Raw genomic sequence first — 15,176 nt, forward strand, 5'->3', positions numbered from 1 at the left:
ACCATTATCATCATGTTCAATAATCATCAATCACCATATTCCCTTTTTTTGCTTCTTTTCCATAACACGAGCAATAAAGCCTCGTGATTGTTGATTTTGTTCAAACTTAAAAAGGACTTATAAATATTTATATTTTAGCTAAATATATGAATATCTTTGTTTGATTAAATCTGCTTCTGTTGGGAATCACAGACACACGTGCTCGTTGGAGACATACCGTACACACGAGTGGCCACACGTGCATGTCTCCATATGTATGTAGTATGTTGACCATAGTCGTCATGGAAATGTCAAAGCATGATGAACATGATATGATATGCACATGCAAGCAACCAAGTACACGTCATGCATGCCATGTCGCTTTGTCACCTTAATTAAGAGAAGCATCTAGATGTGTGAACATGTTTTGATGGATGCTTTGAGCATGGAGAATTTTCATGCATGCATGTTAAGATGATGCATTTGCCTGAATTTTGAATTTTAAAGGTTTTACGGGTTGCATTATAACGGAACGATTACAGTAAGAATCGAGCATTGCGCCAAGAGTTTTTAGAGAATTCTAGGTTGTGGTTCTGATCTAGTTGCAACTTGTGCAAGGAGTAGGGCTGCAATAGGATCGGATACTGAAAGGTTATTTCCCGATTTGTATCCTTACAATAAGATCCGAATGCAGATTTGGATCAGGTGCAGATTTAATAAATTGGATTTCTTTCAGATTATGATCCAGATCCAAACCTGATTCAGTTTCATTTACATGTAAAAAGCTTGCATTTTATTGTTCCTTACCAGATTCAATATTACCACATATATTTCAGATCGGAATTTAACTCTACCATATTAGATCTTATTTGGATTTGAATCTGCATTGTACATTTCGGTTTCAGATTCGGATCTAACAAGATCCAGCCTGTATCTGATCCGTTTGCATCTCTAACAAAGAGAGGATTCATCAATATCATCTCTCTCTCTCTCTCTCTCTCTCTCTCTCTCTCTCTCTCTCTCTCTCTCTCTCCACAAGCTTATTAAACACACGTACCACAAGCATGACATACAGACACGCATGCGCGCACAAACACAAAGTCATATTTTGTTTAGCTTAATCATCTAGGTGGGTTTAAAGTTGGAAGCATCCAACAATAAGATGCATTAAACAGCAGACCCATATAATCCAACACTCAACTAATTTTGTTTTTGTTTAGTCATTATAATTTTTTAAAATATCTCTAAACTATTCACACGTATGCTCTAAGAGCATTAGAAACTAGCTTGTTGGGGTGAGTTGCCCTTTGATAGGGATGTCAATCGATCAGATTTTAACCAATATCCTACCCAAATCTGACTCCGTTTAGTAAGATTTGGTAGGTCAAAATGCTATCCCATTATAATCTGATGCAGATGTGGTTTTGATTTTTTGCTAAGGAATCCGTCAAAAATACGGATTTGACTGATATCCGAATCCGATTACATGTAAAAAACAGGATATGGTATGGACTTTTCACCATCTGAATTCGAGTCCGTTTAGCTGATTAGTTGAATCTGGTATAGGCCACATCCAATCCGAATCTGAACTGTTTACATCCCTACTCTTTGAGCATGAACAACTAGTTCAATGGAGACCCCCTACATTCCTAGGCTGTCAAACTTCAACTGGAGATCAACTTTGGGAAGCCAATATACCCAAACCTTTTAACTCTGAAATGTGTACCATCAATTCTCTTTTTCAAAATGACAAATCTATCCCTGCTGTTAAACGACTATTAAAGCCTAGGGTTAGGTTAGTTAACAAATAAGAGATCCAAGGACAAAGATTGACATGGGGGAGAACAACATGAAGTTTGTGCACAATAGCTATGTATTATTGCTTGCTCGTGCAAATAGAAAATGGCAGGGAGTGGCTTGACTTTCATGAACGATGAGCAGCCAAGAGCTGCGCTTTGTTTATTTATTTAAGAAAGGTTAATTTTTTTTTTTTTAAATAGTGTGATTTTCAATGGATGTTATTTTGACGTATAACATCCACAATGTCACCTATTTTAAAAATGATGTATTTGTACCATGATATTAGCGTATTAAAAATGATTTTTTGCAGTATTTTGTATTATTTACATGCTTACCATGTTTTATGTATATTTTATATTCTTGCATACACCGATAATTTCCCAAGATTTCTCCAACAAAAGCCAGAATTTTGAATATATCATGAGATTTTCCCGAGAAAAACATTTGAAACTGCTAGTGTTTTTTTTGTTCCTTAGCGAGGCATCCCCTCGACGCAAAAAGGACTCCAAAGTCTAAAGATTACACAAAAGCACCGTATTATTGTGCATGACTGTGACTTGCATTTGTTCTTTTCAGCCATTGGGAATTCTTTCATATTTTTTTTTTTTTTTTGAAAGGCAAGCTGGGGTTAGGTGGACCGCTACCAGTTGATTCCACTAAAATTGTAAGCTTTGTACAGTACCTCTAAAGTCACCTACGGTTTGCCTTCTTGCCCAACGCCTCCTTGATCCTCTCACACTCGACGCCTCTATCTTCATTGATATAGGTTTTGGGGAGGGAATGAAAATCCCACTAATGGAACTTTACTAGCCATATGCTCAGCAACTTCCTTTGGAGCCTGGTTGCCTTTCTCACCTCCATTCAGCTTGAGGCCCATGTTGACAGGAGGAGCAGGCTTCTGATCGAGGGCTATTACTTGTACCTTTCATTTTGGATTTAGACCCTCTCCATTTCTTCTAGATCCCCATGTCTGAATTGCGAACCCCGAGATAAGATCTTTGTATGTACCTCGACGGTGTCCTTCGAAAAGCCTGGAGGCACTGTTGGAAAATCAATCTCTTGAGATCCCAATTGCTGGTTCACCATTTACGGTTGAAAAACAACTGGCGCCATTCGACCCTTCTCCGGTCGGTTGTCTTCCATGCTGCCGCCAGCCACCGCCCAGCCCAGGTATCATCTTTTCTTTAAAAAATCACCATTCCCAAAGGCATTTGTCCATTTTACAATTTGGGCCCCTACCATCAGGTCCCATCAAAGCACCTCTCTCAAAGACAGTTTGCGCCATTCTGCATGTTGGTCCCTTTGTGCATGTTATTATCATCAGGCTGCTCAGTCACCATTCACGCATGCTCCTGAGAGGGCGCCTTTTTGCAACAACTCTTCTTCGATAGGTTCCTTCTCTTGTCTGATTGCCAGGGTGCCGATCTACTGAGTTTCCTTGGGATCAGCATCAAAGGGAGTGCCGGGTCTCTTACGCGAGAGAGGGGTCGATGTGACCTCTCTCACTGGATGGTTGTTGGAGAGCCATTGTTACTGTGTCCTCTGCTAATGCTCGGCTACGGAGGCCACAATAACCAGAGGAGCTGCACCATGGTCGGCCATGCGAGAGGGGGTCGAAGAGGGCAGGTTTTGAGGCCTTTTTTTTTGTAGAGCTGGATGAGGCGTAGGCGAGGCACTCTCACTGAGGTGCCAATTTAAAAGAATAATTTGAGCACAAAAATAGCAAAAAAAAAAACACAATGGAATATAAGTGGTTTCGGTCTGGAATAAACCTAAGTTCAAGAACCCTACTCTCTTTCTCTCACTTGTTTTTTCTTTCTTGAAAGTAGGTTTAGTATTATTAAGATTTTTATGGCATACAGTAATCCTCGTCTTGCCTAATTTGTAGAAATTTGATTACATTAGAAAATGCATTTAGACTCTCGTTTCAACCCGGATTATGGAAACATCTAACTCGATTTTTCATTTTAGTAGGATTGCAATCTCCTTCCTTGATTTCACCAGATGCACTCTTGCTATCTTTATCTCTAACAGTCCCCCGCAAGTTCAACGGGGCTGAGATCACACATTTGAATATGTCGGAGGAAAACGGTTTGGTAAAATATATATGCTATGTGATCTTTGGTTGATATATATTTGATTTGAAGCTGACGCTTGGCAATCAAGAACGAAATGGATGTTGATCTCAATATGTTTTTTTATTGTTGTATGTTGATCTCAATATGTTTCTTATTGTGGAACATGGGATGAGCTCTGTTAGATAAGAAGCTCCAACATTATCATACCATAGATTAGGTGGGTTTGAAAAGAGAATACCCAATTAATCTTGAAGAAGGTTTTGAATCCACATCATCTCTGTAGCGGCATTGGCTAAGGCTTTGTATTTAGATTTAGTACTGGATCTTGATATTGTTGACTGCTTTTTGAAGCGTCAAGATACTAAGTATTTTTTAATAAAAATAGAGTAACAACCTGTAGATCTTCTGCTATCTGGCATTCAAAATTTATATCCGAGAAGTCTTTCTACATTTTAGAAGACGGCGTTGAGAACTCTACCAACGTTTTTTATTTAGTTCCCTTCTTGGATTGGATTCATTTCTTATCTTCAAGAGAAACAGATTCCAACTTTGTTTCCTTCTTGATTTGATCTTTATCTTTGCTAACTTCCTTCTTTGTTGGTGCAGCTGCCTTCTTGGATGAATCTCCTATTTCATCGTTGCTCTCTTCCTTAACGATGAGGATATCTTTCCTGTTAGTTGACCTTCCTCAAATGATGTCTCCCGATCTTTATCTTCAACAGCCCCACTCAAGCTAAACGGGCTACTCAGGACGTTGAGCTTGATACATAGATGTCTGAATCTTGGAGTAGCTAATGGCTTAGTTAAAATATCTGCAATTTGATCTTTAGTTGAGATATACTGAACTTCTAATTCTAGTTTTGCCAACTTATCACAAACAAAATGAATGTTTATTTCAATGTGTTTACTTTGATTATGATAAATTATATGAGAGGCAAAATATGAACTCCTATATTGTCGCACCAGAGTATAGGAATTTTGGATTGACAAATCCCAAGTTCTGGAATCAAGTATCATAGCCAAGTTAATTCAGTTGTGGTATTAGCAAGAGCACATACTTTTGATTGTTTTCTAGAACTTCAAGAAATTAAGTTGGATCCACAAAAAAACATGTATCCTCTAGTGGACTTATGATCATCTGGACATCATTATCCGAATAGACTTGAAGAGACAAGTCTGAACTGGGCTTTATCATCAAGCCATGTTCTAAAGTTCCTTTGAGATATCTTAGAATTTGCTTGACTGCAATCTAACGACCTTCACAAGGAGAATGCATGAACAACAAATGAGATGTCAGGTCTTGTGAGAGTAGCATACTGAAGTGCTCCAACAACACTTTTATATAAAGATGGATCCTCAATTTTGGATCTAGCTTGAGTGGATAAAGGGTGAGTTAATGCCATTGGCGTAGAACTTGGTTTTGCTCTAATCATAGATATGCACATGAGAATGTCCAAAATATATTTCCTTTGAGCTAAAAACAAACCTTCATTAGAAAATTTTGCTTTTATTCCCAAAAAGAAGTGAAGAAACTCTAGATCCTTAAGAGCAAACTCTTTTCCTAACTGTTTGATGAGTTTTTTAACGTAATTAGAAAAAAAATTCATGATTATGATATCATCAACATATATAATAGCATAAACCAGATATTGGTTGTTTTGCAATACAAATAAGGATATATCAGTTTTGCCCCCCCAAAACCCATGACGTTGAAAAAATCACTGAGTCTAGAAAACCAGGCTCTGGGGCCTGTATGAGACTGTACAAAGCCTTCTTTAATTTATATACATATTGAGATATTTTTTGATCTTCGAACCCTGAGGGTTGTTTCATATAAACTTTTTTCAATAGAGTCCCATCAACGAATGCATTATGCATTGTGGATATCCAATAGACTAATGTCCCATCTGTTACTTATGGCTATAGTTAGAACAAGTGTGATGCTCGTTGGTTTAATGACAACGCTAAAAGTTTCAAAATAGTCTAACTCTTCCTGTTGACTGTAGCCCTTAGCAACTAGTCGAGCCTTGAATCATTCTAAAGAGCGATCAATATTTCTTTTGATCTTAAAGATCCATTTGCAACCAACAATGTGCTTAGCTTGTTGAAGAGGAACAAGATCCCAAGTTTGATTTCTTGTCGAAGCATCAATTTCATCTCATGGAACTAACCCATTTGGGATCGACAATGGCTTCTTTAAAGAAATAATTTTTTTATCTTAAAGCAATGTGACATGTAAGGCCTCATGAAGAGGATACTTGGTTGCATGAAAAACCTTGGGTTTCCATGTTCCATCTTGAAGTCTAGTCACCATATGATGAGTTTTAATTGGCTGAGATTGAATCACTTTCTCATTTGTTGATGTGGGTGATTTTCTTGACTCATTTTCATTTTGACTACTTGATGAGCGATCCAGACTCAGAGATGAGTCTTGATTACCATCCTTGACTTCATTTTTAAACCTATCTTGATTGAACTGATTTGTTGACTTTATATTATGATCATGGTTTTGGCTTTTTTGAGATGTGACAAAGATAATTATAGGAGATAGAAGAGTTGATAGAGGAAGTTGTGTTCTATTATTTTGACTTTAATGGCTTCTTTCAAACGGGAATTTGGATTCATCGAACACATGTCTGGATATCAACATCTTTTCATTTGTCAAATATAGGCACTAATAGTCGTGATGTTGTGAAGCATATCCCAGAAACACACAACTATCAGACTTGTACTACAACTTGTTCTTCCTATAATTTTTTAGGCAAGGAAAACAAAGGCAACTAAAAACTTTTAGAAATTTGTAATATGGTTGCCTTTTGAACAAAACTTTTAATGATGATTTTTCTTCAAGTAACCTTGAAGGAGTATGATTTATCAAGTAGATGGTTGACGAAAAAGCATATGACTAGTATTTTGAAATGCTTGATCCATCATAGTTAAGCTGGTTTCAATTATGTGATAGTGCTTGCGTTCAACAACACTGTTTTGCTCGATGTGTGAGGACATGATATTCGATGTCCTATCCCATACTCCTTTAAATATTAAAAAACTGGATGATATTCTCCTTCCTAGTCAGAATGTAAAAATTTTATTTTTTGACCCGTAACATTTTCAACATGGGTCTTAAAAACCTTAAAAGCCTTATAAGTTTTGACTTTCATTTTAACAAATAAATCCAAACATATTTTGAAAAAGAGTTAGCAAATATGACATAAAATCTGAAGCCATTTTCACTCTTAATAGGGGTTGGTCCCCAAACATAAAAAAAAAAAAAACTAAGTCCAATGGTCCAACAACAAAACTAGAAGAAGGATTAAATGGAAGACTGTGACTTTTACCTTTCTGACAAGCTTCATAGATACTACTTTCAACGATATTTAAAAAGGGAAGACCAAACTTATTAATGACTTGACGAATAATATTTAGTTGGATGACCCATTTTACGATGCCATTGATCCATAGTAGCATTTTATCTAAGATGAACAACTTTGTTCTCCTTTTCAAGCTTTATTTGGTATAAATCATCTTTACTTATTCCTTGCAGTGGGGTTTTCCCTGTGCGGAGATCCTTCACATAGCAATTTGAGGGGTGAAATTCAAAGAAAACATAATTATCCTTTGGAAAGTTTTGAATAGAGAGCAAATTTCTAGATATAGTTGGCATATGTAATGTATTATTCAGCTGAAGATTATGCTTAAAACATCTAGAACCACTGTGTTGTATAAGCAAACCTGAATTGCCTCCAATTTGAAGGGCATCAGGTCCTTGATAATCTGAATGGATGGAGAGATTGTTGATGTCACTTGTTACATGATGAGTGGCACCCGAGTTTGTGTACCAATTGTCATCGCCCACATAACTTGAACTTGAAGATGTGGGTGCAACATGATAGGCTTGAGGAGACGAAACCTAACTTTGAGCAAAGTTTTGAAGTTGATAACATTGACATGCTCAATGGTCGGCCTTTTTACAGAGTTGGCGGAATAGATGACCACCTTGATTTTTTTCATGTTGGTTATAAAATTAATTTCCATTTTGTCTTCCACCTCTATTCCTTCCATTTCCCTAATAGTTCTTTCCTCTATAACTTGAACCATTTCCACAATTTTGCTTATATGGTTGCTTGCTAGACAAGTGTGCAACAGGTAGCACCTGATCTGACTCATTTGACTCAAGCTCACTAAGGTTCGCCTCTTAAGTCAATAACATACCATGTAGAGCATCAAGCGATAGAGGTTGCTCTTCTCTTCTGGTCTCTATTGTAGTTTTGAAGGCACGCTACTCATTTGGTAGGCTTATGAGGATTTGCATAATTAAATTCTTCTCATTCACCAGCTTAGAGACGATGGCAAGTTGATGAGCAATAGATTTTGGTCTTTGAATGAATTCATCAATGCTTTTAGTCCCTTTCTTGAGATCTTGAAACTGGGACTTAAGCTACACGATTCTAGATTTTGAATGTGCAACATAAGATTGCTTTAAGGATTTTCAAACAACAAATGAGGAATTTAACCTCACTACTTGGCTCAAAAACTGATTCTATTAGGGAAGCATAGATTATTTCAACCATTCAACATATGCTAGATTCATGTAGGAGGGTCCCCAATAGTCATTGGGGAAGGCATTCTACTCCCATCGATAAAGCCAATCAGATCATAGGTGTATAAGATTGGCTTGAATTGTGACTCTCATAAGAGAGTTTTCTCCAAAAAACTTGATCGAAAGAAAGTAGTGCAGATTACCTGGGACTTGAGAAAATCAAAGAGAGCTGGATGTACCCGATGATGAGCTCATACTGGATGCCATTGATACTAAGAGCCATGGGCTCTGATACCATAAAATGAAATGAGATAAATGAAGGACACACGAGTTACATGGTTGAGAGCTACAAAGAGCTACTCCTACATCACTTCTATTTTTTATCTCTTATTGTTTTGAGCACACTAGCTTTATTTATACTAGAGATTACATGGATTTTTGCTTTCTACAAAATAGAAAGTCCCTACATTTTAGAAGATGAAAAGGCATTGAGAACTCTACCAACTTTTTTATTTAGTTTCCTTTTTGGATTGGATTCTTTTCTTATCTTGATTTCTAACTTTGTTTCCTTCTTGATTTGATCTTTGTCTTTGTCTTTGTCTTTTTGGATGAATCTAGTTGATCTTCCTCAAATGACGTCTTAGGATCTTTATCTTCAATAGATCTCCATATTTGACGTGCTTTTGGACAATGAAGGAATAGATGAACCGATGTTTCTCCTGCAGCTTCACATAAGGTCACCTGCTAGGGATGTGGTAACCTATCTTCTTGAGTCTCTCCTGAGTGAGTAGTTTCCCCTCCATAGCAAGGCTGAGGGTGATAGCTGCTTTGGGGTAGGCATGTTTGGTCCACACCAATTTGAAAATATGCTTTTTCAGTCTTCGACGGCCTCTGATCACCTCACAGATCCCTTTGAGGGAGATAGTATTTGAGCCTCTCCAAGTGATCATGTTCGCTTTCAACGGGTACCATTTTTGGTTTTCAATCAAATGGGGTTGTTATACATGACCTTAAGAGTGTTCGTTGAGTCATTGGACCTTGTGAGCCTTTCCATGATGAGGGGGAAGAAGTACGATGACAAATAATTGCCTTGGTGAAGCCCTCTCCCACTCTAGAATTGTTTGCTAGGCTCCCTACTAATCACCAGGGCAAAAGGAGAGTGAACACATGACATCATGATCTTTTCACTCTTGTGTGATATCAGACAAGTCTATCATAAGCTCTGGCAATGTCAGTTTTAAAGATAACTTCCTTCTTTTTACTGCTTGCCATGGAGTGTACCAATTCCTGCACAATTAGAATGCTTTCATGGATGTATCTTTCCTTGAGGAACACCCTTTGGTTGGGACTTATAATTCTGTTCAAAAGTTCCTCCTTTCTTGACACCATAATCTTCGTGATGATTTTGAGAATGAAATTACATAGGTTGATGGGATGATATTGGTTGAGTTTTAAGGCTTCTTCGACTTTTGGAAGCAGTAAGATGTTGGTGCAATTCACTTGGCGAAGGAGCTTAGATGTGTCGAATAAATTAATCACCACGCTACTTACATCCTGACCCGTAGTGTGCCAAAACTTTTGGAAGAAAAAGCCTGGCGTTCAGCTCTGAAGCGCTCTCCCCATCCATATCAAAATTTGTGCTCTTCACTTCTTCTATCAAGACCTTAGAGCAGAGATATCGATTGTCAGCTTTTGTGACACCTGGGGCATGGGGCCATGAAAGGGGACTGTCGAGACTGGTTCTTTTTTAAACAGCTCCGTGTAATACTTTGTCACGAAGATTTCCTCTTTTTGAGTGAATCACCAATCCATCATCTTTTTTCTAATCTGATAATTTTCCTCCTCATCATGCGATTGGCTAACAAGTGAAAAAAAAAAATGGAATTTTTAACGCCCTCTTGCAGCCACTTATATCTAGATTTTTGTCACCACATCGACGACTGATCCATCTCTTGGAGCATGTGCAGCTCATCTTTGGGAAACAATTCCTTACGAAGGTCCTCTTTATTGACTTGGTCAACCTTTTTCATGGCAAGCTTCAAGCTCGTCTGAAATGTGTTTTATACTATTAGGAATATGGCCAATGGATTCTTTCGACCATTGCAATAGTCTCTTCTTTACAACATCTAGTTTCGAGGTCAGACTGAACATTGTGTAGCCCTTCATTTTCTGATCTTAGCAGGATTTAATGATGTTCTTGCAATCTTATCTCAAGGTCCATGATTTAAAGGATTTGAAAGAAGAGTTTGACTCTTGCTCTTGGGGCGCTGCCCCTTAATTTGTGATCAGAGATGGTTGGTTTTATTGGATCCATTATATGGTGGTAAATCAAGACAATTATTGTCTTGGTTTCCTCTAAAACTATCTCTATCTATCTTCTATCTATTTCGAGCTTTTTTCATTTTATTTTTAAATTCTTACTGTACATATATGGTCTAAGTACTTGATTTTATAGGGATCAACTCTTGAAATCAGTTGTGCTCCTATGTTAGGGGAGCTCTCTTTCTAGTGGGCATTAATGAACACCCTATCCAATTTCCCCACATGAAACATTCTCTCATTTATTATTGTGCCATGTTAATGAACCTCCTTCATGGTTGGTCTATGCTAGTCCACAATTTTCAATAGTGTGGTTTAATTGGTCATTGTCACTGTGGCAATATTGTGTCCTCGATAGACCTAGTGGTGTTCCAATCACCAAGCACAATCTCGAGGTCATCCTATGGATGGTTGGTCAGGGCCTGCCCACAACTCCCTTCAGCAACTAGCTTCATTGTACGCATACATGCTGGTTGCAACCACGAGGTTATTCCCTTGATCAATCATGACACTCATCAACTAATCAGTCATCAAAACTACTTGTACTCCCATAAAGGCTAGATTTCACACACTCGTTGGTCCTAAATCTTTATCGGATGTTCCTCGAATGTGAGATCTTTTTGTATTTCAACATTTTCATACTGAATGATGTGTGTCGGGTTTGACGGATACTTTCTCAACATCAATACGTAAAACACATAATAGATATTCAAAAACTGAAGAGGAATTGTCAATCTATACATTGTTCTTTCGATCTTCTCGAGAACAAGAAAAGGTCCTACATACCTCATACTAAGCTTGCCCTTCTTGCTGAATCAAACCACGCTCTTGGTCGACGAAACTTTGACAAATACATGATCCCCAATTTCAAAAGGAAGCTCACGATGCTTTGAATCAGCGTAGCTTTTTTTATGACTATGCACGGTAAAAAACATCTTATGAATCAGCTGCACTTGATTAGTTCCTTAACATAATGTATCAAAAAAATATATAGTGATGGACTAAATCAAAGTTACAAGAAAACTTTTAAAATCACATTTCAAAAAGGTGGTTATAAACAAGAATCAATTTGAAAAAACAAAATTCAAATCAAATCTAACAAAGAAAGTTTAAAACCTCCAATGAATTATGGTGCAATCACATGCAAAACAAGATACAAGCATATCCTCGTGAGAAGCCACCAATAAGACATAGCCTTATAAAAAAAGACAAATAAAGGCAATTATGCTAAAAACACATAAGCCACCCAACAGCAATGAAAGCACTCACGGCCATTTAAGGACACATAGAAAGCCATTAATGCAAAAGAGCATATACTTTAAATATAATTTTAATGAATTAGAAGGTGGGCACGTACAGAGCCACTAAGGGCACGAATGAAGAAAATCAAATACCAAAAAACACATTTAATGCATGTTAAAATAAAAGGGAAAATGCATAATACACTCAATACAAGAGTATGCATTACAAATCCAACCATGATAATAGTATGATTTTCATAAGAAAAACATGTCAGAAAAAAACATGATTTAATATTAAAATCTCTAAGTATATAAAGTGCTCAAGCATGAATAAATATCATTTTATAAAATCAAATAAATATCACAAACCTTATAAAAATATTTAATAAAATTGCTGTTGGGAAAGGATTCAAAATTGCCTTCCATAATGAATCTTGGGAGGGGATGCGGGGGCCTCTTGGAGCTCTTGGGATCCCACTACATTTGCCGACACTTCCTCAATCCGGTTAGAGGGATACTTTGAGCCAGTGTTTTCTTCTAATTTCTCGTACGATATTATGAGATCCTTAAGGTTCGTAAGATCCTTGAAAGCCTCTGATCTGGGATGAATCCCTTCCCTCTGAAAAGCTGATCTAGAGACTAAAACTACAGATGCCATTGATATTCTTTATAAGTTTTCGGAGCTCCGCGTGGTTGATAGGAGCTGTCAGTGCACGTCTCAGTGCGGTGGGGACGTTGCAGGTTCAAACCGCAGTTGTACGTTGAATAATAACTGGTGGGGTCTGACTAACCACCAGCTTGCCTTGCAAAAAAAAAAAAGTTTTCGGAGATCTTTCGGTCTAGGCGTCAGGTCACCTGGGTCCAGGTCTGAGTTCAGAAGGACCTAGGTAGAGGTTGGGTCGTGGAATCCCAGGGGGTGGTTAGGGGGTTCCCCTTCACGATCCCCTAGAGGGAGACAGACAACTGGTTGGGGGAAGGGTAGTCCTGAGGGGGAAAAGAAATCTGGTTGGGATTGGACAAGACATGAGAAAGTGGTTTCTTACCTATAAGTTTATCTTTTCAGGTGTCCAAGGGATAGCCCTTGCTCAGAAACTGTTACATGGACAAGGCCCTGCATTGCCTTTGACATTGTTGGGGTCTTTCCGATCTCTTCTCTAGTTCTTTTTCAAGCTGGTTTGTTCACTTGCAGGTCATGATCCTGCAATGGCATCATCTCTGTTCTGCTAGGACCTTCTTTCGGTAAAATGGGGTCAACTGCCTCTTCCCCTTTCTCCTCCACCTCCACTCCCTGCTCTATCTCCTCTTCGTTCTGCATGCTCTTGCAAAAGATCGAAATGGTTTGACGATTGGATTTTTAGCTTGTCTTCGAGGACGCCTCATAACCACCACCTTGGTCCATCCTCCTGGTTCTTCCTCTCTCCTGCCTTCCCTTTCTCTAAAGGGAGAGATTTGACCGGACATCTCTATTGAGTGGGAGATCGAACGACAGTAGGAGCAAAAGCGAATACTACTTTCATAAATGATCTCTTGTTGGAACGTTTACCCTCCTTCCACCTCGATTTCTATCTCTGCTACTGGGTTTAAGTCAAGGGGGACCTCGATCTTCAACCCAGCAAACTGCATTCTTTCTTTTGTTCGGGCGACCACATCGTCCTTAACGAGGCAAGCACGAATTCATACTCCATTTTCTTCTTGTCATTAATGTCTCTTGGGAACCCCGCAAGCACCGTCCACTTTAAAGGCTCCACCAACCGATTGTAGCAAGTTGTACAGACTGTAACCCTAGGCTTCCTACTGCTTCTCAACACCCGAATGTCCAACAACGAAGGGCTCACAATACGGGAGCCACAGACCACATCCGCCCATGAGAAAGATGAATACCCCTCGTGGAGGTTGTGGATCTCCACCACTTCATGGTTCTGCAGATGCATTTGGCCACCACCTGGGGGTGGTTCACCACCATCCTTCGCCGCTTCCCTACCGTGACTGAGGTCTCCGTTGTTCCCTTTCATCTTCAATTTGACGACAACCTTTATAGGAGGAAACTCTAGACTTCTTTATAAGTCACCATGAAAATATTTAGGTGCATTTCTTAGAAAATTCTAAAATAATAATTGGATCAAAGTTGGATAGTTTTTTAATAGGGACTGTCTCAAAATTTCATTTTTTTGATATTTTTTTAAAAATTTGCCTTTATAGATGTGATCTACATGGTTGGTTTTAGTAAGAATCCGCTTTTGAATCATCTGATTATGACATGTAAGCAGGATGATTTTATGGCTCAAAATTTTTATACGTTTGAAAGTGCAGAAAATCATAATTTTTCATAAAAAAAAAACATGATCCAACAGTCAATTCCTGTCATACATATAATGCAAAACACACACACATCTATAGGTCAGATTTACCAAACATAGCTTTAAACATCAAAAATCAATATTGTCCACACAGTACGGTCAGGAGTTCCCAGATTTTGAAAATTTTCCCGAGCAATTTTAAGTAAATATATATGTTTTGCAAATTTCAATTATGCAGCAGGTAAGGTTTGGGTCTCATTTTCTTGACCCAGCATAACTCAAACCCGGCTAATTGTTCTTTGGGCGGGTTTGGGTGCACCCAAATGGGTTGCATACTCAACCCATTGACATCTCTCAATGCGTCCGACCAGATTTGGATATGGACTATCTGATGATATTAATTGGATCTGGGTTGGGAACCCAACAGTTGCATTCCTATCATGTTTAATTCAGTTGGATCCACATATGGCCCAAGTCCAACACTTAGGGTTTGCACTCTGGTTCTTGTTGGTGATACTTGTTGAGAGATCCGGCTCCCATTCACTACCTAGAGTGACCTCTAAGTCTTTCTTTGGGAGCCAGTGGTGGGAGGGATACGAGAGGGGGGTCGACATCCTTGAGCGGACAGTCAAAATCCACAGCTTTTAATGTAAACGCCTTACCCATCCTCCGCTCCTCATCCCAAATCGAGGACACCAAGCAGCAGAGACCAACGGGGATTTCATGAATCCCCATCGCCACTTCCAACTTTGGCTCCCAAACAGAGCATAAATGAATGTCACAAGTCCCGTTTGCAGGAAAATCTCACGATAAATTTGAAAATATTGGTTTTTGTGCAAATCTAAAAAAAAATATCAACATATATAAAAATTAAAAAATATAAAGAAAAAACATGAAAAACTGTTGGAGCAAGCTTTTAAAC

Source organism: Nuphar pumila, chromosome 6 (genome assembly GCF_984573655.1).
Source record: "Nuphar pumila chromosome 6, dmNupPumi1.hap1.1, whole genome shotgun sequence".
Classification (NCBI taxonomy): Eukaryota; Viridiplantae; Streptophyta; class Magnoliopsida; order Nymphaeales; family Nymphaeaceae; genus Nuphar; species Nuphar pumila.